The sequence below is a fragment of the Hyla sarda genome, chromosome 8 (assembly GCF_029499605.1).
Source record: "Hyla sarda isolate aHylSar1 chromosome 8, aHylSar1.hap1, whole genome shotgun sequence".
In the NCBI taxonomy this organism is placed as follows: domain Eukaryota; kingdom Metazoa; phylum Chordata; class Amphibia; order Anura; family Hylidae; genus Hyla; species Hyla sarda.
The window spans coordinates 113,744,230-113,770,387 of NC_079196.1; the positions used below are offsets into that span (position 1 = coordinate 113,744,230).

At 43.5% G+C, this 26,158-nt stretch overlaps 15 pseudogenes; all 15 read right to left on the reverse strand.

The window, feature by feature from the left end:
* Positions 1-1,472: 1,472 nt before the first annotated feature.
* LOC130286286 (U2 spliceosomal RNA) lies at positions 1,473-1,736 on the reverse strand (annotated as a pseudogene).
* A 1,460-nt stretch (positions 1,737-3,196) lies between these two features.
* Positions 3,197-3,460, reverse strand: LOC130286287 (U2 spliceosomal RNA; annotated as a pseudogene).
* Positions 3,461-4,926: 1,466 nt separating this feature from the next.
* On the reverse strand, positions 4,927-5,190 carry LOC130287637 (U2 spliceosomal RNA; annotated as a pseudogene).
* A 1,456-nt stretch (positions 5,191-6,646) lies between these two features.
* LOC130288289 (U2 spliceosomal RNA) lies at positions 6,647-6,912 on the reverse strand (annotated as a pseudogene).
* A 1,464-nt stretch (positions 6,913-8,376) lies between these two features.
* Positions 8,377-8,639, reverse strand: LOC130288563 (U2 spliceosomal RNA; annotated as a pseudogene).
* Positions 8,640-10,108: 1,469 nt separating this feature from the next.
* On the reverse strand, positions 10,109-10,372 carry LOC130286289 (U2 spliceosomal RNA; annotated as a pseudogene).
* A 1,456-nt stretch (positions 10,373-11,828) lies between these two features.
* On the reverse strand, positions 11,829-12,092 carry LOC130289026 (U2 spliceosomal RNA; annotated as a pseudogene).
* A 1,464-nt stretch (positions 12,093-13,556) lies between these two features.
* Positions 13,557-13,821, reverse strand: LOC130287948 (U2 spliceosomal RNA; annotated as a pseudogene).
* Positions 13,822-15,284: 1,463 nt separating this feature from the next.
* On the reverse strand, positions 15,285-15,548 carry LOC130286290 (U2 spliceosomal RNA; annotated as a pseudogene).
* Positions 15,549-17,015: 1,467 nt separating this feature from the next.
* Positions 17,016-17,278, reverse strand: LOC130288655 (U2 spliceosomal RNA; annotated as a pseudogene).
* Positions 17,279-18,742: 1,464 nt separating this feature from the next.
* LOC130287603 (U2 spliceosomal RNA) lies at positions 18,743-19,006 on the reverse strand (annotated as a pseudogene).
* A 1,465-nt stretch (positions 19,007-20,471) lies between these two features.
* Positions 20,472-20,735, reverse strand: LOC130286291 (U2 spliceosomal RNA; annotated as a pseudogene).
* A 1,466-nt stretch (positions 20,736-22,201) lies between these two features.
* On the reverse strand, positions 22,202-22,468 carry LOC130288436 (U2 spliceosomal RNA; annotated as a pseudogene).
* A 1,467-nt stretch (positions 22,469-23,935) lies between these two features.
* On the reverse strand, positions 23,936-24,198 carry LOC130288667 (U2 spliceosomal RNA; annotated as a pseudogene).
* Positions 24,199-25,662: 1,464 nt separating this feature from the next.
* On the reverse strand, positions 25,663-25,926 carry LOC130287604 (U2 spliceosomal RNA; annotated as a pseudogene).
* Positions 25,927-26,158: the final 232 nt, after the last annotated feature.

Sequence of the window (26,158 nt, forward strand, 5' to 3'; positions counted from 1 at the left end):
GGGAAAGGGGTGGACCCAACCATGTCCCCTTCATGAGCACTCACATTACTCATAGGAATGGAAGGAAGGCTGGCAGCCAACCAGCCTCCCATACACTTTCTGGGTGGGTGGCAGTCAGCCACCCATACATACATACAGCACAGGCTAAACCCACATCATCACTTAAAAAAAGGACAGGCGACCATTGCACTCTGATGGAGCATTTAGCAATGCAATCCATAGCCTGGCTTTTGCCTGAACCCCCATCACTCCTCCTCTTGCATATAAGACAATATTTCAGATCTGCATATGAAAACAACACGCCTACCTTTGTTGCACATAGCTGCCTGCCTGTCTCTAGTTACCCCACTGGCTGTAGCTGCGTCCCTTCCGACATGGAATAACACCAACTGTAACGATAAACTGAAAATTAACAGTATAAACCTGCATCATTTTGGACTCTGGTATTTGCTGAATCCGGGTGACCTGACAATCGATGGTGGTGCCGCTGGTGATTCTGGCCTTCTTGAAATCTGTTGGGCCTATGTGTTAGCTCACACATCACTTGGGTATCCATGGTAACTACCACAACATGGTCATCTGCAGTTTACATCTAGCCCGTGGCATTGAATGGCATTTTAAAAGTGCGAAGGGTCCTGGTGCAATAATCCTCCCATGAGGATCAGCCTCAACGGCTTTGTAGATTGCACTCATGTCAGCAACTCCATATACATTTTTTTTTCTTCATGCTTCTTTCTTCATCCTTTTTTCTTTCTGTCATTCAGACTTTCATTCATTCGATCTCTCTCACTCACTTGCTTTAACTCATTTGTTCTCACTCACTCACTCACTCACTCAATCACTCACTCACTCATTCACTCTCACTCACTCTCACTCTCTCACTCACTCGCTCACTAAGTCAGTCTCTCTCTCTCTCTCTCTTTTTCTTTTTATATATATTTTTTTCCGTCTTCTTCTTCTTCTTCTTCTTCTTCTTCTTCAGACCCTGTCATAGCACTAATGCCTTTCCAATACCACCAGCAGATGGAGACACTCCATTGCAACATTGGTTGTGAGCAGCAGTTTCTAAAAACAAATGCCTCATGGCGGATTTCCCATCCATCAATGGATGGTAAATTTTGTTTTTATCATTCACTGACCACAGAAACCAATGCATGGTCAAGCAACAGCAATGACACACCCTTGTGTATAGGCATGAGACCCTCATGTCATTTAACAGGATTCAGCACCACCCACAAGACAGCTACCTGTCATGTCATGTCAAACCTGCACAGGTGTGCTAGATTATTATTATTTAGTTTTATTTTATTTTTTTACACCAATCAGTGTGCAAACATGGTCATTAAAACGCTAAATGAATAGACGTTCATAAACCAGTCAGTGCAACTCATCATTTTGGTCTCCAATTCTCAAACTCAAATTCTCACCCACGGAGGATTAAATGAGAATCTTTCTTGTTTAACACTGGAATGGGGTGGTGCACTGTTCACTACCCGAAGATACTGCCACATCGGGTCAATGCATAGGGCGACAGAAGCAAGCTTCCAAATCAGCTCCCTTTCTCAAAAATCCATTTAATTTATGGTCCCCAGATAGGGAACGTATGTATCAGTATGTGCTCACAAGTCACCCAAGTGCAAGTATTCACACAAAAAAAAACGTGCCTCAGGATGCGATCTGTCGCAAGATCCTTTCTTTTTTTACACTTGATCTAAGCCAAAAGGCCTAGAGGGGATAACCGGGAAAGGGGTGGACCCAACCATGTCCCCTTCATGAGCACTCACATTACTCATAGGAATGGAAGGAAGGCTGGCAGCCAACCAGCCTCCCATACACTTTCTGGGTGGGTGGCAGTCAGCCACCCATACATACATACAGCACAGGCTAAACCCACATCATCACTTAAAAAAAGGACAGGCGACCATTGCACTCTGATGGAGCATTTAGCAATGCAATCCATAGCCTGGCTTTTGCCTGAACCCCCATCACTCCTCCTCTTGCATATAAGACAATATTTCAGATCTGCATATGAAAACAACACGCCTACCTTTGTTGCACATAGCTGCATGCCTGTCTCTAGTTACCCCACTGGCTGTAGCTGCGTCCCTTCCGACATGGAATAACACCAACTGTAACGATAAACTGAAAATTAACAGTATAAACCTGCATCATTTTGGACTCTGGTATTTGCTGAATCCGGGTGACCTGACAATCGATGGTGGTGCCGCTGGTGATTCTGGCCTTCTTGGAATCTGTTGGGCCTATGTGTTAGCTCACACATCACTTGGGTATCCATGGTAACTACCACAACATGGTCATCTGCAGTTTACATCTAGCCCGTGGCATTGAATGGCATTTTAAAAGTGCTAAGGGTCCTGGTGCAATAATCCTCCCATGAGGATCAGCCTCAACGGCTTTGTAGATTGCACTCATGTCAGCAACTCCATATACATTTTTTTTTCTCCATGCTTCTTTCTTCATCCTTTTTTCTTTCTGTCATTCAGACTTTCATTCATTCGATCTCTCTCACTCACTTGCTTTAACTCATTTGTTCTCACTCACTCACTCACTCAATCACTCACTCACTCATTCACTCTCACTCACTCTCACTCTCTCACTCACTCGCTCACTAAGTCAGTCTCTCTCTCTCTCTCTCTTTTTCTTTTTATATATATTTTTTTCCGTCTTCTTCTTCTTCTTCTTCAGACCCTGTCATAGCACTAATGCCTTTCCAATACCACCAGCAGATGGAGACACTCCATTGCAACATTGGTTGTGAGCAGCAGTTTCTAAAAACAAATGCCTCATGGCGGATTTCCCATCCATCAATGGATGGTAAATTTTGTTTTCATCATTCACTGACCACAGAAACCAATGCATGGTCAAGCAACAGCAATGACACACCCTTGTGTATAGGCATGAGACCCTCATGTCATTTAACAGGATTCAGCACCACCCACAAGACAGCTACCTGTCATGTCATGTCAAACCTGCACAGGTGTGCTAGATTATTATTATTTAGTTTTATTTTATTTTTTTACACCAATCAGTGTGCAAACATGGTCATTAAAACGCTAAATGAATAGACGTTCATAAACCAGTCAGTGCAACTCATCATTTTGGTCTCCAATTCTCAAACTCAAATTCTCACCCACGGAGGATTAAATGAGAATCTTTCTTGTTTAACACTGGAATGGGGTGGTGCACTGTTCACTACCCGAAGATACTGCCACATCGGGTCAATGCATAGGGCGACAGAAGCAAGCTTCCAAATCAGCTCCCTTTCTCAAAAATCCATTTAATTTATGGTCCCCAGATAGGGAACGTATGTATCAGTATGTGCTCACAAGTCACCCAAGTGCAAGTATTCACACAAAAAAAAACGTGCCTCAGGATGCGATCTGTCGCAAGATCCTTTCTTTTTTTACACTTGATCTAAGCCAAAAGGCCTAGAGGGGATAACCGGGAAAGGGGTGGACCCAACCATGTCCCCTTCATGAGCACTCACATTACTCATAGGAATGGAAGGAAGGCTGGCAGCCAACCAGCCTCCCATACACTTTCTGGGTGGGTGGCAGTCAGCCACCCATACATACATACAGCACAGGCTAAACCCACATCATCACTTAAAAAAAGGACAGGCGACCATTGCACTCTGATGGAGCATTTAGCAATGCAATCCATAGCCTGGCTTTTGCCTGAACCCCCATCACTCCTCCTCTTGCATATAAGACAATATTTCAGATCTGCATATGAAAACAACACGCCTACCTTTGTTGCACATAGCTGCCTGCCTGTCTCTAGTTACCCCACTGGCTGTAGCTGCGTCCCTTCCGACATGGAATAACACCAACTGTAACGATAAACTGAAAATTAACAGTATAAACCTGCATCATTTTGGACTCTGGTATTTGCTGAATCCGGGTGACCTGACAATCGATGGTGGTGCCGCTGGTGATTCTGGCCTTCTTGGAATCTGTTGGGCCTATGTGTTAGCTCACACATCACTTGGGTATCCATGGTAACTACCACAACATGGTCATCTGCAGTTTACATCTAGCCCGTGGCATTGAATGGCATTTTAAAAGTGCGAAGGGTCCTGGTGCACTAATCCTCCCATGAGGATCAGCCTCAACGGCTTTGTAGATTGCACTCATGTCAGCAACTCCATATACATTTTTTTTTCTTCATGCTTCTTTCTTCATCCTTTTTTCTTTCTGTCATTCAGACTTTCATTCATTCGATCTCTCTCACTCACTTGCTTTAACTCATTTGTTCTCACTCACTCACTCACTCAATCACTCACTCACTCATTCACTCTCACTCACTCTCACTCTCTCACTCACTCGCTCACTAAGTCAGTCTCTCTCTCTCTCTCTCTTTTTCTTTTTATATATATTTTTTTCCGTCTTCTTCTTCTTCTTCTTCTTCTTCAGACCCTGTCATAGCACTAATGCCTTTCCAATACCACCAGCAGATGGAGACACTCCATTGCAACATTGGTTGTGAGCAGCAGTTTCTAAAAACAAATGCCTCATGGCGGATTTCCCATCCATCAATGGATGGTAAATTTTGTTTTTATCATTCACTGACCACAGAAACCAATGCATGGTCAAGCAACAGCAATGACACACCCTTGTGTATAGGCATGAGACCCTCATGTCATTTAACAGGATTCAGCACCACCCACAAGACAGCTACCTGTCATGTCATGTCAAACCTGCACAGGTGTGCTAGATTATTATTATTTAGTTTTATTTTATTTTTTTACACCAATCAGTGTGCAAACATGGTCATTAAAACGCTAAATGAATAGACGTTCATAAACCAGTCAGTGCAACTCATCATTTTGGTCTCCAATTCTCAAACTCAAATTCTCACCCACGGAGGATTAAATGAGAATCTTTCTTGTTTAACACTGGAATGGGGTGGTGCACTGTTCACTACCCGAAGATACTGCCACATCGGGTCAATGCATAGGGCGACAGAAGCAAGCTTCCAAATCAGCTCCCTTTCTCAAAAATCCATTTAATTTATGGTCCCCAGATAGGGAACGTATGTATCAGTATGTGCTCACAAGTCACCCAAGTGCAAGTATTCACACAAAAAAAAACATGCCTCAGGATGCGATCTGTCGCAAGATCCTTTCTTTTTTTACACTTGATCTAAGCCAAAAGGCCTAGAGGGGATAACCGGGAAAGGGGTGGACCCAACCATGTCCCCTTCATGAGCACTCACATTACTCATAGGAATGGAAGGAAGGCTGGCAGCCAACCAGCCTCCCATACACTTTCTGGGTGGGTGGCAGTCAGCCACCCATACATACATACAGCACAGGCTAAACCCACATCATCACTTATAAAAAAAGGACAGGCGACCATTGCACTCTGATGGAGCATTTAGCAATGCAATCCATAGCCTGGCTTTTGCCTGAACCCCCATCACTCCTCCTCTTGCATATAAGACAATATTTCAGATCTGCATATGAAAACAACACGCCTACCTTTGTTGCACATAGCTGCCTCCCTGTCTCTAGTTACCCCACTGGCTGTAGCTGCGTCCCTTCCGACATGGAATAACACCAACTGTAACGATAAACTGAAAATTAACAGTATAAACCTGCATCATTTTGGACTCTGGTATTTGCTGAATCCGGGTGACCTGACAATCGATGGTGGTGCCGCTGGTGATTCTGGCCTTCTTGGAATCTGTTGGGCCTATGTGTTAGCTCACACATCACTTGGGTATCCATGGTAACTACCACAACATGGTCATCTGCAGTTTACATCTAGCCCGTGGCATTGAATGGCATTTTAAAAGTGCTAAGGGTCCTGGTGCAATAATCCTCCCATGAGGATCAGCCTCAACGGCTTTGTAGATTGCACTCATGTCAGCAACTCCATATACATTTTTTTTTCTTCATGCTTCTTTCTTCATCCTTTTTTCTTTCTGTCATTCAGACTTTCATTCATTCGATCTCTCTCACTCACTTGCTTTAACTCATTTGTTCTCACTCACTCACTCACTCAATCACTCACTCACTCATTCACTCTCACTCACTCTCACTCTCTCACTCACTCGCTCACTAAGTCAGTCTCTCTCTCTCTCTCTCTTTTTCTTTTTATATATATTTTTTTCCGTCTTCTTCTTCTTCAGACCCTGTCATAGCACTAATGCCTTTCCAATACCACCAGCAGATGGAGACACTCCATTGCAACATTGGTTGTGAGCAGCAGTTTCTAAAAACAAATGCCTCATGGCGGATTTCCCATCCATCAATGGATGGTAAATTTTGTTTTTATCATTCACTGACCACAGAAACCAATGCATGGTCAAGCAACAGCAATGACACACCCTTGTGTATAGGCATGAGACCCTCATGTCATTTAACAGGATTCAGCACCACCCACAAGACAGCTACCTGTCATGTCATGTCAAACCTGCACAGGTGTGCTAGATTATTATTATTTAGTTTTATTTTATTTTTTTACACCAATCAGTGTGCAAACATGGTCATTAAAACGCTAAATGAATAGACGTTCATAAACCAGTCAGTGCAACTCATCATTTTGGTCTCCAATTCTCAAACTCAAATTCTCACCCACGGAGGATTAAATGAGAATCTTTCTTGTTTAACACTGGAATGGGGTGGTGCACTGTTCACTACCCGAAGATACTGCCACATCGGGTCAATGCATAGGGCGACAGAAGCAAGCTTCCAAATCAGCTCCCTTTCTCAAAAATCCATTTAATTTATGGTCCCCAGATAGGGAACGTATGTATCAGTATGTGCTCACAAGTCACCCAAGTGCAAGTATTCACACAAAAAAAAAAACGTGCCTCAGGATGCGATCTGTCGCAAGATCCTTTCTTTTTTTACACTTGATCTAAGCCAAAAGGCCTAGAGGGGATAACCGGGAAAGGGGTGGACCCAACCATGTCCCCTTCATGAGCACTCACATTACTCATAGGAATGGAAGGAAGGCTGGCAGCCAACCAGCCTCCCATACACTTTCTGGGTGGGTGGCAGTCAGCCACCCATACATACATACAGCACAGGCTAAACCCACATCATCACTTAAAAAAAGGACAGGCGACCATTGCACTCTGATGGAGCATTTAGCAATGCAATCCATAGCCTGGCTTTTGCCTGAACCCCCATCACTCCTCCTCTTGCATATAAGACAATATTTCAGATCTGCATATGAAAACAACACGCCTACCTTTGTTGCACATAGCTGCCTGCCTGTCTCTAGTTACCCCACTGGCTGTAGCTGCGTCCCTTCCGACATGGAATAACACCAACTGTAACGATAAACTGAAAATTAACAGTAGAAACCTGCATCATTTTGGACTCTGGTATTTGCTGAATCCGGGTGACCTGACAAGCGATGGTGGTGCCGCTGGTGATTCTGGCCTTCTTGGAATCTGTTGGGCCTATGTGTTAGCTCACACATCACTTGGGTATCCATGGTAACTACCACAACATGGTCATCTGCAGTTTACATCTAGCCCGTGGCATTGAATGGCATTTTAAAAGTGCTAAGGGTCCTGGTGCAATAATCCTCCCATGAGGATCAGCCTCAACGGCTTTGTAGATTGCACTCATGTCAGCAACTCCATATACATTTTTTTTTCTTCATGCTTCTTTCTTCATCCTTTTTTCTTTCTGTCATTCAGACTTTCATTCATTCGATCTCTCTCACTCACTTGCTTTAACTCATTTGTTCTCACTCACTCACTCACTCACTCAATCACTCACTCACTCATTCACTCTCACTCACTCTCACTCTCTCACTCACTCGCTCACTAAGTCAGTCTCTCTCTCTCTCTCTCTTTTTCTTTTTATATATATTTTTTTCCATCTTCTTCTTCTTCTTCTTCAGACCCTGTCATAGCACTAATGCCTTTCCAATACCACCAGCAGATGGAGACACTCCATTGCAACATTGGTTGTGAGCAGCAGTTTCTAAAAACAAATGCCTCATGGCGGATTTCCCATCCATCAATGGATGGTAAATTTTGTTTTTATCATTCACTGACCACAGAAACCAATGCATGGTCAAGCAACAGCAATGACACACCCTTGTGTATAGGCATGAGACCCTCATGTCATTTAACAGGATTCAGCACCACCCACAAGACAGCTACCTGTCATGTCATGTCAAACCTGCACAGGTGTGCTAGATTATTATTATTTAGTTTTATTTTATTTTTTTACACCAATCAGTGTGCAAACATGGTCATTAAAACGCTAAATGAATAGACGTTCATAAACCAGTCAGTGCAACTCATCATTTTGGTCTCCAATTCTCAAACTCAAATTCTCACCCACGGAGGATTAAATGAGAATCTTTCTTGTTTAACACTGGAATGGGGTGGTGCACTGTTCACTACCCGAAGATACTGCCACATCGGGTCAATGCATAGGGCGACAGAAGCAAGCTTCCAAATCAGCTCCCTTTCTCAAAAATCCATTTAATTTATGGTCCCCAGATAGGGAACGTATGTATCAGTATGTGCTCCCAAGTCACCCAAGTGCAAGTATTCACACAAAAAAAACGTGCCTCAGGATGCGATCTGTCGCAAGATCCTTTCTTTTTTTACACTTGATCTAAGCCAAAAGGCCTAGAGGGGATAACCGGGAAAGGGGTGGACCCAACCATGTCCCCTTCATGAGCACTCACATTACTCATAGGAATGGAAGGAAGGCTGGCAGCCAACCAGCCTCCCATACACTTTCTGGGTGGGTGGCAGTCAGCCACCCATACATACATACAGCACAGGCTAAACCCACATCATCACTTAAAAAAAGGACAGGCGACCATTGCACTCTGATGGAGCATTTAGCAATGCAATCCATAGCCTGGCTTTTGCCTGAACCCCCATCACTCCTCCTCTTGCATATAAGACAATATTTCAGATCTGCATATGAAAACAACACGCCTACCTTTGTTGCACATAGCTGCCTGCCTGTCTCTAGTTACCCCACTGGCTGTAGCTGCGTCCCTTCCGACATGGAATAACACCAACTGTAACGATAAACTGAAAATTAACAGTATAAACCTGCATCATTTTGGACTCTGGTATTTGCTGAATCCGGGTGACCTGACAATCGATGGTGGTGCCGCTGGTGATTCTGGCCTTCTTGGAATCTGTTGGGCCTATGTGTTAGCTCACACATCACTTGGGTATCCATGGTAACTACCACAACATGGTCATCTGCAGTTTACATCTAGCCCGTGGCATTGAATGGCATTTTAAAAGTGCTAAGGGTCCTGGTGCAATAATCCTCCCATGAGGATCAGCCTCAACGGCTTTGTAGATTGCACTCATGTCAGCAACTCCATATACATTTTTTTTTCTTCATGCTTCTTTCTTCATCCTTTTTTCTTTCTGTCATTCAGACTTTCATTCATTCGATCTCTCTCACTCACTTGCTTTAACTCATTTGTTCTCACTCACTCACTCACTCACTCAATCACTCACTCACTCATTCACTCTCACTCACTCTCACTCTCTCACTCACTCGCTCACTAAGTCAGTCTCTCTCTCTCTCTTTTTCTTTTTATATATATTTTTTTCCGTCTTCTTCTTCTTCTTCTTCTTCTTCTTCAGACCCTGTCATAGCACTAATGCCTTTCCAATACCACCAGCAGATGGAGACACTCCATTGCAACATTGGTTGTGAGCAGCAGTTTCTAAAAACAAATGCCTCATGGCGGATTTCCCATCCATCAATGGATGGTAAATTTTGTTTTTATCATTCACTGACCACAGAAACCAATGCATGGTCAAGCAACAGCAATGACACACCCTTGTGTATAGGCATGAGACCCTCATGTCATTTAACAGGATTCAGCACCACCCACAAGACAGCTACCTGTCATGTCATGTCAAACCTGCACAGGTGTGCTAGATTATTATTATTTAGTTTTATTTTATTTTTTTACACCAATCAGTGTGCAAACATGGTCATTAAAACGCTAAATGAATAGACGTTCATAAACCAGTCAGTGCAACTCATCATTTTGGTCTCCAATTCTCAAACTCAAATTCTCACCCACGGAGGATTAAATGAGAATCTTTCTTGTTTAACACTGGAATGGGGTGGTGCACTGTTCACTACCCGAAGATACTGCCACATCGGGTCAATGCATAGGGCGACAGAAGCAAGCTTCCAAATCAGCTCCCTTTCTCAAAAATCCATTTAATTTATGGTCCCCAGATAGGGAACGTATGTATCAGTATGTGCTCACAAGTCACCCAAGTGCAAGTATTCACACAAAAAAAAACGTGCCTCAGGATGCGATCTGTCGCAAGATCCTTTCTTTTTTTACACTTGATCTAAGCCAAAAGGCCTAGAGGGGATAACCGGGAAAGGGGTGGACCCAACCATGTCCCCTTCATGAGCACTCACATTACTCATAGGAATGGAAGGAAGGCTGGCAGCCAACCAGCCTCCCATACACTTTCTGGGTGGGTGGCAGTCAGCCACCCATACATACATACAGCACAGGCTAAACCCACATCATCACTTAAAAAAAGGACAGGCGACCATTGCACTCTGATGGAGCATTTAGCAATGCAATCCATAGCCTGGCTTTTGCCTGAACCCCCATCACTCCTCCTCTTGCATATAAGACAATATTTCAGATCTGCATATGAAAACAACACGCCTACCTTTGTTGCACATAGCTGCCTGCCTGTCTCTAGTTACCCCACTGGCTGTAGCTGCGTCCCTTCCGACATGGAATAACACCAACTGTAACGATAAACTGAAAATTAACAGTATAAACCTGCATCATTTTGGACTCTGGTATTTGCTGAATCCGGGTGACCTGACAATCGATGGTGGTGCCGCTGGTGATTCTGGCCTTCTTGGAATCTGTTGGGCCTATGTGTTAGCTCACACATCACTTGGGTATCCATGGTAACTACCACAACATGGTCATCTGCAGTTTACATCTAGCTCGTGGCATTGAATGGCATTTTAAAAGTGCTAAGGGTCCTGGTGCAATAATCCTCCCATGAGGATCAGCCTCAACGGCTTTGTAGATTGCACTCATGTCAGCAACTCCATATACATTTTTTTTTCTTCATGCTTCTTTCTTCATCCTTTTTTCTTTCTGTCATTCAGACTTTCATTCATTCGATCTCTCTCACTCACTTGCTTTAACTCATTTGTTCTCACTCACTCACTCAATCACTCACTCACTCATTCACTCTCACTCACTCTCACTCTCTCACTCACTCGCTCACTAAGTCAGTCTCTCTCTCTCTCTCTCTTTTTCTTTTTATATATATTTTTTTCCGTCTTCTTCTTCTTCTTCTTCAGACCCTGTCATAGCACTAATGCCTTTCCAATACCACCAGCAGATGGAGACACTCCATTGCAACATTGGTTGTGAGCAGCAGTTTCTAAAAACAAATGCCTCATGGCGGATTTCCCATCCATCAATGGATGGTAAATTTTGTTTTTATCATTCACTTACCACAGAAACCAATGCATGGTCAAGCAACAGCAATGACACACCCTTGTGTATAGGCATGAGACCCTCATGTCATTTAACAGGATTCAGCACCACCCACAAGACAGCTACCTGTCATGTCATGTCAAACCTGCACAGGTGTGCTAGATTATTATTATTTAGTTTTATTTTATTTTTTTACACCAATCAGTGTGCAAACATGGTCATTAAAACGCTAAATGAATAGACGTTCATAATCCAGTCAGTGCAACTCATCATTTTGGTCTCCAATTCTCAAACTCAAATTCTCACCCACGGAGGATTAAATGAGAATCTTTCTTGTTTAACACTGGAATGGGGTGGTGCACTGTTCACTACCCGAAGATACTGCCACATCGGGTCAATGCATAGGGCGACAGAAGCAAGCTTCCAAATCAGCTCCCTTTCTCAAAAATCCATTTAATTTATGGTCCCCAGATAGGGAACGTATGTATCAGTATGTGCTCACAAGTCACCCAAGTGCAAGTATTCACACAAAAAAAAACGTGCCTCAGGATGCGATCTGTCGCAAGATCTTTTCTTTTTTTACACTTGATCTAAGCCAAAAGGCCTAGAGGGGATAACCGGGAAAGGGGTGGACCCAACCATGTCCCCTTCATGAGCACTCACATTACTCATAGGAATGGAAGGAAGGCTGGCAGCCAACCAGCCTCCCATACACTTTCTGGGTGGGTGGCAGTCAGCCACCCATACATACATACAGCACAGGCTAAACCCACATCATCACTTAAAAAAAGGACAGGCGACCATTGCACTCTGATGGAGCATTTAGCAATGCAATCCATAGCCTGGCTTTTGCCTGAACCCCCATCACTCCTTCTCTTGCATATAAGACAATATTTCAGATCTGCATATGAAAACAACACGCCTACCTTTGTTGCACATAGCTGCCTGCCTGTCTCTAGTTACCCCACTGGCTGTAGCTGCGTCCCTTCCGACATGGAATAACACCAACTGTAACGATAAACTGAAAATTAACAGTATAAACCTGCATCATTTTGGACTCTGGTATTTGCTGAATCCGGGTGACCTGACAATCGATGGTGGTGCCGCTGGTGATTCTGGCCTTCTTGGAATCTGTTGGGCCTATGTGTTAGCTCACACATCACTTGGGTATCCATGGTAACTACCACAACATGGTCATCTGCAGTTTACATCTAGCCCGTGGCATTGAATGGCATTTTAAAAGTGCTAAGGGTCCTGGTGCAATAATCCTCCCATGAGGATCAGCCTCAACGGCTTTGTAGATTGCACTCATGTCAGCAACTCCATATACATTTTTTTTTCTTCATGCTTCTTTCTTCATCCTTTTTTCTTTCTGTCATTCAGACTTTCATTCATTCGATCTCTCTCACTCACTTGCTTTAACTCATTTGTTCTCACTCACTCACTCACTCACTCAATCACTCACTCACTCATTCACTCTCACTCACTCTCACTCTCTCACTCACTCGCTCACTAAGTCAGTCTCTCTCTCTCTCTCTCTTTTTCTTTTTATATATATTTTTTTCCGTCTTCTTCTTCTTCTTCTTCAGACCCTGTCATAGCACTAATGCCTTTCCAATACCACCAGCAGATGGAGACACTCCATTGCAACATTGGTTGTGAGCAGCAGTTTCTAAAAACAAATGCCTCATGGCGGATTTCCCATCCATCAATGGATGGTAAATTTTGTTTTTATCATTCACTGACCACAGAAACCAATGCATGGTCAAGCAACAGCAATGACACACCCTTGTGTATAGGCATGAGACCCTCATGTCATTTAACAGGATTCAGCACCACCCACAAGACAGCTACCTGTCATGTCATGTCAAACCTGCACAGGTGTGCTAGATTATTATTATTTAGTTTTATTTTATTTTTTTACACCAATCAGTGTGCAAACATGGACATTAAAACGCTAAATGAATAGACGTTCATAAACCAGTCAGTGCAACTCATCATTTTGGTCTCCAATTCTCAAACTCAAATTCTCACCCACGGAGGATTAAATGAGAATCTTTCTTGTTTAACACTGGAATGGGGTGGTGCACTGTTCACTACCCGAAGATACTGCCACATCGGGTCAATGCATAGGGCGACAGAAGCAAGCTTCCAAATCAGCTCCCTTTCTCAAAAATCCATTTAATTTATGGTCCCCAGATAGGGAACGTATGTATCAGTATGTGCTCACAAGTCACCCAAGTGCAAGTATTCACACAAAAAAAAAACGTGCCTCAGGATGCGATCTGTCGCAAGATCCTTTCTTTTTTTACACTTGATCTAAGCCAAAAGGCCTAGAGGGGATAACCGGGAAAGGGGTGGACCCAACCATGTCCCCTTCATGAGCACTCACATTACTCATAGGAATGGAAGGAAGGCTGGCAGCCAACCAGCCTCCCATACACTTTCTGGGTGGGTGGCAGTCAGCCACCCATACATACATACAGCACAGGCTAAACCCACATCATCACTTAAAAAAAGGACAGGCGACCATTGCACTCTGATGGAGCATTTAGCAATGCAATCCATAGCCTGGCTTTTGCCTGAACCCCCATCACTCCTCCTCTTGCATATAAGACAATATTTCAGATCTGCATATGAAAACAACACGCCTACCTTTGTTGCACATAGCTGCCTGCCTGTCTCTAGTTACCCCACTGGCTGTAGCTGCGTCCCTTCCGACATGGAATAACACCAACTGTAACGATAAACTGAAAATTAACAGTATAAACCTGCATCATTTTGGACTCTGGTATTTGCTGAATCCGGGTGACCTGACAATCGATGGTGGTGCCGCTGGTGATTCTGGCCTTCTTGGAATCTGTTGGGCCTATGTGTTAGCTCACACATCACTTGGGTATCCATGGTAACTACCACAACATGGTCATCTGCAGTTTACATCTAGCCCGTGGCATTGAATGGCATTTTAAAAGTGCTAAGGGTCCTGGTGCAATAATCCTCCCATGAGGATCAGCCTCAACGGCTTTGTAGATTGCACTCATGTCAGCAACTCCATATACATTTTTTTTTCTTCATGCTTCTTTCTTCATCCTTTTTTCTTTCTGTCATTCAGACTTTCATTCATTCGATCTCTCTCACTCACTTGCTTTAACTCATTTGTTCTCACTCACTCACTCACTCAATCACTCACTCACTCATTCACTCTCACTCACTCTCACTCTCTCACTCACTCGCTCACTAAGTCAGTCTCTCTCTCTCTCTCTCTTTTTCTTTTTATATATATTTTTTTCCGTCTTCTTCTTCTTCTTCTTCTTCAGACCCTGTCATAGCACTAATGCCTTTCCAATACCACCAGCAGATGGAGACACTCCATTGCAACATTGGTTGTGAGCAGCAGTTTCTAAAAACAAATGCCTCATGGCGGATTTCCCATCCATCAATGGATGGTAAATTTTGTTTTTATCATTCACTGACCACAGAAACCAATGCATGGTCAAGCAACAGCAATGACACACCCTTGTGTATAGGCATGAGACCCTCATGTCATTTAACAGGATTCAGCACCACCCACAAGACAGCTACCTGTCATGTCATGTCAAACCTGCACAGGTGTGCTAGATTATTATTATTTAGTTTTATTTTATTTTTTTACACCAATCAGTGTGCAAACATGGTCATTAAAACGCTAAATGAATAGGCGTTCATAAACCAGTCAGTGCAACTCATCATTTTGGTCTCCAATTCTCAAACTCAAATTCTCACCCACGGAGGATTAAATGAGAATCTTTCTTGTTTAACACTGGAATGGGGTGGTGCACTGTTCACTACCCGAAGATACTGCCACATCGGGTCAATGCATAGGGCGACAGAAGCAAGCTTCCAAATCAGCTCCCTTTCTCAAAAATCCATTTAATTTATGGTCCCCAGATAGGGAACGTATGTATCAGTATGTGCTCACAAGTCACCCAAGTGCAAGTATTCACACAAAAAAAAACGTGCCTCAGGATGCGATCTGTCGCAAGATCCTTTCTTTTTTTACACTTGATCTAAGCCAAAAGGCCTAGAGGGGATAACCGGGAAAGGGGTGGACCCAACCATGTCCCCTTCATGAGCACTCACATTACTCATAGGAATGGAAGGAAGGCTGGCAGCCAACCAGCCTCCCATACACTTTCTGGGTGGGTGGCAGTCAGCCACCCATACATACATACAGCACAGGCTAAACCCACATCATCACTTAAAAAAAGGACAGGCGACCATTGCACTCTGATGGAGCATTTAGCAATGCAATCCATAGCCTGGCTTTTGCCTGAACCCCCATCACTCCTCCTCTTGCATATAAGACAATATTTCAGATCTGCATATGAAAACAACACGCCTACCTTTGTTGCACATAGCTGCCTGCCTGTCTCTAGTTACCCCACTGGCTGTAGCTGCGTCCCTTCCGACATGGAATAACACCAACTGTAACGATAAACTGAAAATTAACAGTATAAACCTGCATCATTTTGGACTCTGGTATTTGCTGAATCCGGGTGACCTGACAATCGATGGTGGTGCCGCTGGTGATTCTGGCCTTCTTGGAATCTGTTGGGCCTATGTGTTAGCTCACACATCACTTGGGTATCCATGGTAACTACCACAACATGGTCATCTGCAGTTTACATCTAGCCCGTGGCATTGAATGGCATTTTAAAAGTGCTAAGGGTCCTGGTGCAATAATCCTCCCATGAGGATCAGCCTCAACGGCTTTGTAGATTGCACTCATGTCAGCAACTCCATATACATTTTTTTTCTTCATGCTTCTTTCTTCATCCTTTTTTCTTTCTGTCATTCAGACTTTCATTCATTCGATCTCTCTCACTCACTTGCTTTAACTCATTTGTTCTCACTCACTCACTCACTCACTCAATCACTCACTCACTCATTCACTCTCACTCACTCTCACTCTCTCACTCACTCGCTCACTAAGTCAGTCTCTCTCTCTCTCTCTCTCTCTTTTTCTTTTTATATATATTTTTTTTCGTCTTCTTCTTCTTCTTCTTCAGACCCTGTCATAGCACTAATGCCTTTCCAATACCACCAGCAGATGGAGACACTCCATTGCAACATTGGTTGTGAGCAGCAGTTTCTAAAAACAAATGCCTCATGGCGGATTTCCCATCCATCAATGGATGGTAAATTTTGTTTTTATCATTCACTGACCACAGAAACCAATGCATGGTCAAGCAACAGCAATGACACACCCTTGTGTATAGGCATGAGACCCTCATGTCATTTAACAGGATTCAGCACCACCCACAAGACAGCTACCTGTCATGTCATGTCAAACCTGCACAGGTGTGCTAGATTATTATTATTTAGTTTTATTTTATTTTTTTACACCAATCAGTGTGCAAACATGGTCATTAAAACGCTAAATGAATAGACGTTCATAAACCAGTCAGTGCAACTCATCATTTTGGTCTCCAATTCTCAAACTCAAATTCTCACCCACGGAGGATTAAATGAGAATCTTTCTTGTTTAACACTGGAATGGGGTGGTGCACTGTTCACTACCCGAAGATACTGCCACATCGGGTCAATGCATAGGGCGACAGAAGCAAGCTTCCAAATCAGCTCCCTTTCTCAAAAATCCATTTAATTTATGGTCCCCAGATAGGGAACGTATGTATCAGTATGTGCTCACAAGTCACCCAAGTGCAAGTATTCACACAAAAAAAACGTGCCTCAGGATGCGATCTGTCGCAAGATCCTTTCTTTTTTTACACTTGATCTAAGCCAAAAGGCCTAGAGGGGATAACCGGGAAAGGGGTGGACCCAACCATGTCCCCTTCATGAGCACTCACATTACTCATAGGAATGGAAGGAAGGCTGGCAGCCAACCAGCCTCCCATACACTTTCTGGGTGGGTGGCAGTCAGCCACCCATACATACATACAGCACAGGCTAAACCCACATCATCACTTAAAAAAAGGACAGGCGACCATTGCACTCTGATGGAGCATTTAGCAATGCAATCCATAGCCTGGCTTTTGCCTGAACCCCCATCACTCCTCCTCTTGCATATAAGACAATATTTCAGATCTGCATATGAAAACAACACGCCTACCTTTGTTGCACATAGCTGCCTGCCTGTCTCTAGTTACCCCACTGGCTGTAGCTGCGTCCCTTCCGACATGGAATAACACCAACTGTAACGATAAACTGAAAATTAACAGTATAAACCTGCATCATTTTGGACTCTGGTATTTGCTGAATCCGGGTGACCTGACAATCGATGGTGGTGCCGCTGGTGATTCTGGCCTTCTTGGAATCTGTTGGGCCTATGTGTTAGCTCACACATCACTTGGGTATCCATGGTAACTACCACAACATGGTCATCTGCAGTTTACATCTAGCCCGTGGCATTGAATGGCATTTTAAAAGTGCTAAGGGTCCTGGTGCAATAATCCTCCCATGAGTATCAGCCTCAACGGCTTTGTAGATTGCACTCATGTCAGCAACTCCATATACATTTTTTTTTCTTCATGCTTCTTTCTTCATCCTTTTTTCTTTCTGTCATTCAGACTTTCATTCATTCGATCTCTCTCACTCACTTGCTTTAACTCATTTGTTCTCACTCACTCACTCACTCACTCAATCACTCACTCACTCATTCACTCTCACTCACTCTCACTCTCTCACTCACTCGCTCACTAAGTCAGTCTCTCTCTCTCTCTCTCTTTTTCTTTTTATATATATTTTTTTCTGTCTTCTTCTTCTTCTTCTTCAGACCCTGTCATAGCACTAATGCCTTTCCAATACCACCAGCAGATGGAGACACTCCATTGCAACATTGGTTGTGAGCAGCAGTTTCTAAAAACAAATGCCTCATGGCGGATTTCCCATCCATCAATGGATGGTAAATTTTGTTTTTATCATTCACTGACCACAGAAACCAATGCATGGTCAAGCAACAGCAATGACACACCCTTGTGTATAGGCATGAGACCCTCATGTCATTTAACAGGATTCAGCACCACCCACAAGACAGCTACCTGTCATGTCATGTCAAACCTGCACAGGTGTGCTAGATTATTATTATTTAGTTTTATTTTATTTTTTTACACCAATCAGTGTGCAAACATGGTCATTAAAACGCTAAATGAATAGACGTTCATAAACCAGTCAGTGCAACTCATCATTTTGGTCTCCAATTCTCAAACTCAAATTCTCACCCACGGAGGATTAAATGAGAATCTTTCTTGTTTAACACTGGAATGGGGTGGTGCACTGTTCACTACCCGAAGATACTGCCACATCGGGTCAATGCATAGGGCGACAGAAGCAAGCTTCCAAATCAGCTCCCTTTCTCAAAAATCCATTTAATTTATGGTCCCCAGATAGGGAACGTATGTATCAGTATGTGCTCACAAGTCACCCAAGTGCAAGCATTCACACAAAAAAAAACGTGCCTCAGGATGCGATCTGTCGCAAGATCCTTTCTTTTTTTACACTTGATCTAAGCCAAAAGGCCTAGAGGGGATAACCGGGAAAGGGGTGGACCCAACCATGTCCCCTTCATGAGCACTCACATTACTCATAGGAATGGAAGGAAGGCTGGCAGCCAACCAGCCTCCCATACACTTTCTGGGTGGGTGGCAGTCAGCCACCCATACATACATACAGCACAGGCTAAACCCACATCATCACTTAAAAAAAGGACAGGCGACCATTGCACTCTGATGGAGCATTTAGCAATGCAATCCATAGCCTGGCTTTTGCCTGAACCCCCATCACTCCTCCTCTTGCATATAAGACAATATTTCAGATCTGCATATGAAAACAACACGCCTACCTTTGTTGCACATAGCTGCCTGCCTGTCTCTAGTTACCCCACTGGCTGTAGCTGCGTCCCTTCCGACATGGAATAACACCAACTGTAACGATAAACTGAAAATTAACAGTATAAACCTGCATCATTTTGGACTCTGGTATTTGCTGAATCCGGGTGACCTGACAATCGATGGTGGTGCCGCTGGTGATTCTGGCCTTCTTGGAATCTGTTGGGCCTATGTGTTAGCTCACACATCACTTGGGTATCCATGGTAACTACCACAACATGGTCATCTGCAGTTTACATCTAGCCCGTGGCATTGAATGGCATTTTAAAAGTGCTAAGGGTCCTGGTGCAATAATCCTCCCATGAGGATCAGCCTCAACGGCTTTGTAGATTGCACTCATGTCAGCAACTCCATATACATTTTTTTTTCTTCATGCTTCTTTCTTCATCCTTTTTTCTTTCTGTCATTCAGACTTTCATTCATTCGATCTCTCTCACTCACTTGCTTTAACTCATTTGTTCTCACTCACTCACTCACTCACTCAATCACTCACTCACTCATTCACTCTCACTCACTCTCACTCTCTCACTCACTCGCTCACTAAGTCAGTCTCTCTCTCTCTCTCTTTTTCTTTTTATATATATTTTTTTCTGTCTTCTTCTTCTTCTTCTTCTTCAGACCCTGTCATAGCACTAATGCCTTTCCAATACCACCAGCAGATGGAGACACTCCATTGCAACATTGGTTGTGAGCAGCAGTTTCTAAAAACAAATGCCTCATGGCGGATTTCCCATCCATCAATGGATGGTAAATTTTGTTTTTATCATTCACTGACCACAGAAACCAATGCATGGTCAAGCAACAGCAATGACACACCCTTGTGTATAGGCATGAGACCCTCATGTCATTTAACAGGATTCAGCACCACCCACAAGACAGCTACCTGTCATGTCATGTCAAACCTGCACAGGTGTGCTAGATTATTATTATTTAGTTTTATTTTATTTTTTTACACCAATCAGTGTGCAAACATGGTCATTAAAACGCTAAATGAATAGACGTTCATAAACCAGTCAGTGCAACTCATCATTTTGGTCTCCAATTCTCAAACTCAAATTCTCACCCACGGAGGATTAAATGAGAATCTTTCTTGTTTAACACTGGAATGGGGTGGTGCACTGTTCACTACCCGAAGATACTGCCACATCGGGTCAATGCATAGGGCGACAGAAGCAAGCTTCCAAATCAGCTCCCTTTCTCAAAAATCCATTTAATTTATGGTCCCCAGATAGGGAACGTATGTATCAGTATGTGCTCACAAGTCACCCAAGTGCAAGTATTCACACAAAAAAAAACGTGCCTCAGGATGCGATCTGTCGCAAGATCCTTTCTTTTTTTACACTTGATCTAAGCCAAAAGGCCTAGAGGGGATAACCGGGAAAGGGGTGGACCCAACCATGTCCCCTTCATGAGCACTCACATTACTCATAGGAATGGAAGGAAGGCTGGCAGCCAACCAGCCTCCCATACACTTTCTGGGTGGGTGGCAGTCAGCCACCCATACATACATACAGCACAGGCTAAACCCACATCATCACTTAAAAAAAGGACAGGCGACCATTGCACTCTGATGGAGCATTTAGCAATGCAATCCATAGCCTGGCTTTTGCCTGAACCCCCATCACTCCTCCTCTTGCATATAAGACAATATTTCAGATCTGCATATGAAAACAACACGCCTACCTTTGTTGCACATAGCTGCCTGCCTGTCTCTAGTTACCCCACTGGCTGTAGCTGCGTCCCTTCCGACATGGAATAACACCAACTGTAACGATAAACTGAAAATTAACAGTATAAACCTGCATCATTTTGGACTCTGGTATTTGCTGAATCCGGGTGACCTGACAATCGATGGTGGTGCCGCTGGTGATTCTGGCCTTCTTGGAATCTGTTGGGCCTATGTGTTAGCTCACACATCACTTGGGTATCCATGGTAACTACCACAACATGGTCATCTGCAGTTTACATCTAGCCCGTGGCATTGAATGGCATTTTAAAAGTGCTAAGGAACCTGGTGCAATAATCCTCCCATGAGGATCAGCCTCAACGGCTTTGTAGATTGCACTCATGTCAGCAACTCCATATACATTTTTTTTTCTTCATGCTTCTTTCTTCATCCTTTTTTCTTTCTGTCATTCAGACTTTCATTCATTCGATCTCTCTCACTCACTTGCTTTAACTCATTTGTTCTCACTCACTCACTCACTCAATCACTCACTCACTCATTCACTCTCACTCACTCTCACTCTCTCACTCACTCGCTCACTAAGTCAGTCTCTCTCTCTCTCTCTCTTTTTCTTTTTATATATATTTTTTTCCGTCTTCTTCTTCTTCTTCTTCTTCTTCAGACCCTGTCATAGCACTAATGCCTTTCCAATACCACCAGCAGATGGAGACACTCCATTGCAACATTGGTTGTGAGCAGCAGTTTCTAAAAACAAATGCCTCATGGCGGATTTCCCATCCATCAATGGATGGTAAATTTTGTTTTTATCATTCACTGACCACAGAAACCAATGCATGGTCAAGCAACAGCAATGACACACCCTTGTGTATAGGCATGAGACCCTCATGTCATTTAACAGGATTCAGCACCACCCACAAGACAGCTACCTGTCATGTCATGTCAAACCTGCACAGGTGTGCTAGATTATTATTATTTAGTTTTATTTTATTTTTTTACACCAATCAGTGTGCAAACATGGTCATTAAAACGCTAAATGAATATACGTTCATAAACCAGTCAGTGCAACTCATCATTTTGGTCTCCAATTCTCAAACTCAAATTCTCACCCACGGAGGATTAAATGAGAATCTTTCTTGTTTAACACTGGAATGGGGTGGTGCACTGTTCACTACCCGAAGATACTGCCACATCGGGTCAATGCATAGGGCGACAGAAGCAAGCTTCCAAATCAGCTCCCTTTCTCAAAAATCCATTTAATTTATGGTCCCCAGATAGGGAACGTATGTATCAGTATGTGCTCACAAGTCACCCAAGTGCAAGTATTCACACAAAAAAAAAAAACGTGCCTCAGGATGCGATCTGTCGCAAGATCCTTTCTTTTTTTACACTTGATCTAAGCCAAAAGGCCTAGAGGGGATAACCGGGAAAGGGGTGGACCCAACCATGTCCCCTTCATGAGCACTCACATTACTCATAGGAATGGAAGGAAGGCTGGCAGCCAACCAGCCTCCCATACACTTTCTGGGTGGGTGGCAGTCAGCCACCCATACATACATACAGCACAGGCTAAACCCACATCATCACTTAAAAAAAGGACAGGCGACCATTGCACTCTGATGGAGCATTTAGCAATGCAATCCATAGCCTGGCTTTTGCCTGAACCCCCATCACTCCTCCTCTTGCATATAAGACAATATTTCAGATCTGCATATGAAAACAACACGCCTACCTTTGTTGCACATAGCTGCCTGCCTGTCTCTAGTTACCCCACTGGCTGTAGCTGCGTCCCTTCCGACATGGAATAACACCAACTGTAACGATAAACTGAAAATTAACAGTATAAACCTGCATCATTTTGGACTCTGGTATTTGCTGAATCCGGGTGACCTGACAATCGATGGTGGTGCCGCTGGTGATTCTGGCCTTCTTGGAATCTGTTGGGCCTATGTGTTAGCTCACACATCACTTGGGTATCCATGGTAACTACCACAACATGGTCATCTGCAGTTTACATCTAGCCCGTGGCATTGAATGGCATTTTAAAAGTGCTAAGGGTCCTGGTGCAATAATCCTCCCATGAGGATCAGCCTCAACGGCTTTGTAGATTGCACTCATGTCAGCAACTCCATATACATTTTTTTTCTTCATGCTTCTTTCTTCATCCTTTTTTCTTTCTGTCATTCAGACTTTCATTCATTCGATCTCTCTCACTCACTTGCTTTAACTCATTTGTTCTCACTCACTCACTCACTCACTCAATCACTCACTCACTCATTCACTCTCACTCACTCTCACTCTCTCACTCACTCGCTCACTAAGTCAGTCTCTCTCTCTCTCTCTCTCTCTTTTTCTTTTTATATATATTTTTTTTCGTCTTCTTCTTCTTCTTCTTCAGACCCTGTCATAGCACTAATGCCTTTCCAATACCACCAGCAGATGGAGACACTCCATTGCAACATTGGTTGTGAGCAGCAGTTTCTAAAAACAAATGCCTCATGGCGGATTTCCCATCCATCAATGGATGGTAAATTTTGTTTTTATCATTCACTGACCACAGAAACCAATGCATGGTCAAGCAACAGCAATGACACACCCTTGTGTATAGGCATGAGACCCTCATGTCATTTAACAGGATTCAGCACCACCCACAAGACAGCTACCTGTCATGTCATGTCAAACCTGCACAGGTGTGCTAGATTATTATTATTTAGTTTTATTTTATTTTTTTACACCAATCAGTGTGCAAACATGGTCATTAAAACGCTAAATGAATAGGCGTTCATAAACCAGTCAGTGCAACTCATCATTTTGGTCTCCAATTCTCAAACTCAAATTCTCACCCACGGAGGATTAAATGAGAATCTTTCTTGTTTAACACTGGAATGGGGTGGTGCACTGTTCACTACCCGAAGATACTGCCACATCGGGTCAATGCATAGGGCGACAGAAGCAAGCTTCCAAATCAGCTCCCTTTCTCAAAAATCCATTTAATTTATGGTCCCCAGATAGGGAACGTATGTATCAGTATGTGCTCACAAGTCACCCAAGTGCAAGTATTCACACAAAAAAAACGTGCCTCAGGATGCGATCTGTCGCAAGATCCTTTCTTTTTTTACACTTGATCTAAGCCAAAAGGCCTAGAGGGGATAACCGGGAAAGGGGTGGACCCAACCATGTCCCCTTCATGAGCACTCACATTACTCATAGGAATGGAAGGAAGGCTGGCAGCCAACCAGCCTCCCATACACTTTCTGGGTGGGTGGCAGTCAGCCACCCATACATACATACAGCACAGGCTAAACCCACATCATCACTTAAAAAAAGGACAGGCGACCATTGCACTCTGATGGAGCATTTAGCAATGCAATCCATAGCCTGGCTTTTGCCTGAACCCCCATCACTCCTCCTCTTGCATATAAGACAATATTTCAGATCTGCATATGAAAACAACACGCCTACCTTTGTTGCACATAGCTGCCTGCCTGTCTCTAGTTACCCCACTGGCTGTAGCTGCGTCCCTTCCGACATGGAATAACACCAACTGTAACGATAAACTGAAAATTAACAGTATAAACCTGCATCATTTTGGACTCTGGTATTTGCTGAATCCGGGTGACCTGACAATCGATGGTGGTGCCGCTGGTGATTCTGGCCTTCTTGGAATCTGTTGGGCCTATGTGTTAGCTCACACATCACTTGGGTATCCATGGTAACTACCACAACATGGTCATCTGCAGTTTACATCTAGCCCGTGGCATTGAATGGCATTTTAAAAGTGCTAAGGGTCCTGGTGCAATAATCCTCCCATGAGTATCAGCCTCAACGGCTTTGTAGATTGCACTCATGTCAGCAACTCCATATACATTTTTTTTTCTTCATGCTTCTTTCTTCATCCTTTTTTCTTTCTGTCATTCAGACTTTCATTCATTCGATCTCTCTCACTCACTTGCTTTAACTCATTTGTTCTCACTCACTCACTCACTCACTCAATCACTCACTCACTCATTCACTCTCACTCACTCTCACTCTCTCACTCACTCGCTCACTAAGTCAGTCTCTCTCTCTCTCTCTCTTTTTCTTTTTATATATATTTTTTTCTGTCTTCTTCTTCTTCTTCTTCAGACCCTGTCATAGCACTAATGCCTTTCCAATACCACCAGCAGATGGAGACACTCCATTGCAACATTGGTTGTGAGCAGCAGTTTCTAAAAACAAATGCCTCATGGCGGATTTCCCATCCATCAATGGATGGTAAATTTTGTTTTTATCATTCACTGACCACAGAAACCAATGCATGGTCAAGCAACAGCAATGACACACCCTTGTGTATAGGCATGAGACCCTCATGTCATTTAACAGGATTCAGCACCACCCACAAGACAGCTACCTGTCATGTCATGTCAAACCTGCACAGGTGTGCTAGATTATTATTATTTAGTTTTATTTTATTTTTTTACACCAATCAGTGTGCAAACATGGTCATTAAAACGCTAAATGAATAGACGTTCATAAACCAGTCAGTGCAACTCATCATTTTGGTCTCCAATTCTCAAACTCAAATTCTCACCCACGGAGGATTAAATGAGAATCTTTCTTGTTTAACACTGGAATGGGGTGGTGCACTGTTCACTACCCGAAGATACTGCCACATCGGGTCAATGCATAGGGCGACAGAAGCAAGCTTCCAAATCAGCTCCCTTTCTCAAAAATCCATTTAATTTATGGTCCCCAGATAGGGAACGTATGTATCAGTATGTGCTCACAAGTCACCCAAGTGCAAGCATTCACACAAAAAAAAACGTGCCTCAGGATGCGATCTGTCGCAAGATCCTTTCTTTTTTTACACTTGATCTAAGCCAAAAGGCCTAGAGGGGATAACCGGGAAAGGGGTGGACCCAACCATGTCCCCTTCATGAGCACTCACATTACTCATAGGAATGGAAGGAAGGCTGGCAGCCAACCAGCCTCCCATACACTTTCTGGGTGGGTGGCAGTCAGCCACCCATACATACATACAGCACAGGCTAAACCCACATCATCACTTAAAAAAAGGACAGGCGACCATTGCACTCTGATGGAGCATTTAGCAATGCAATCCATAGCCTGGC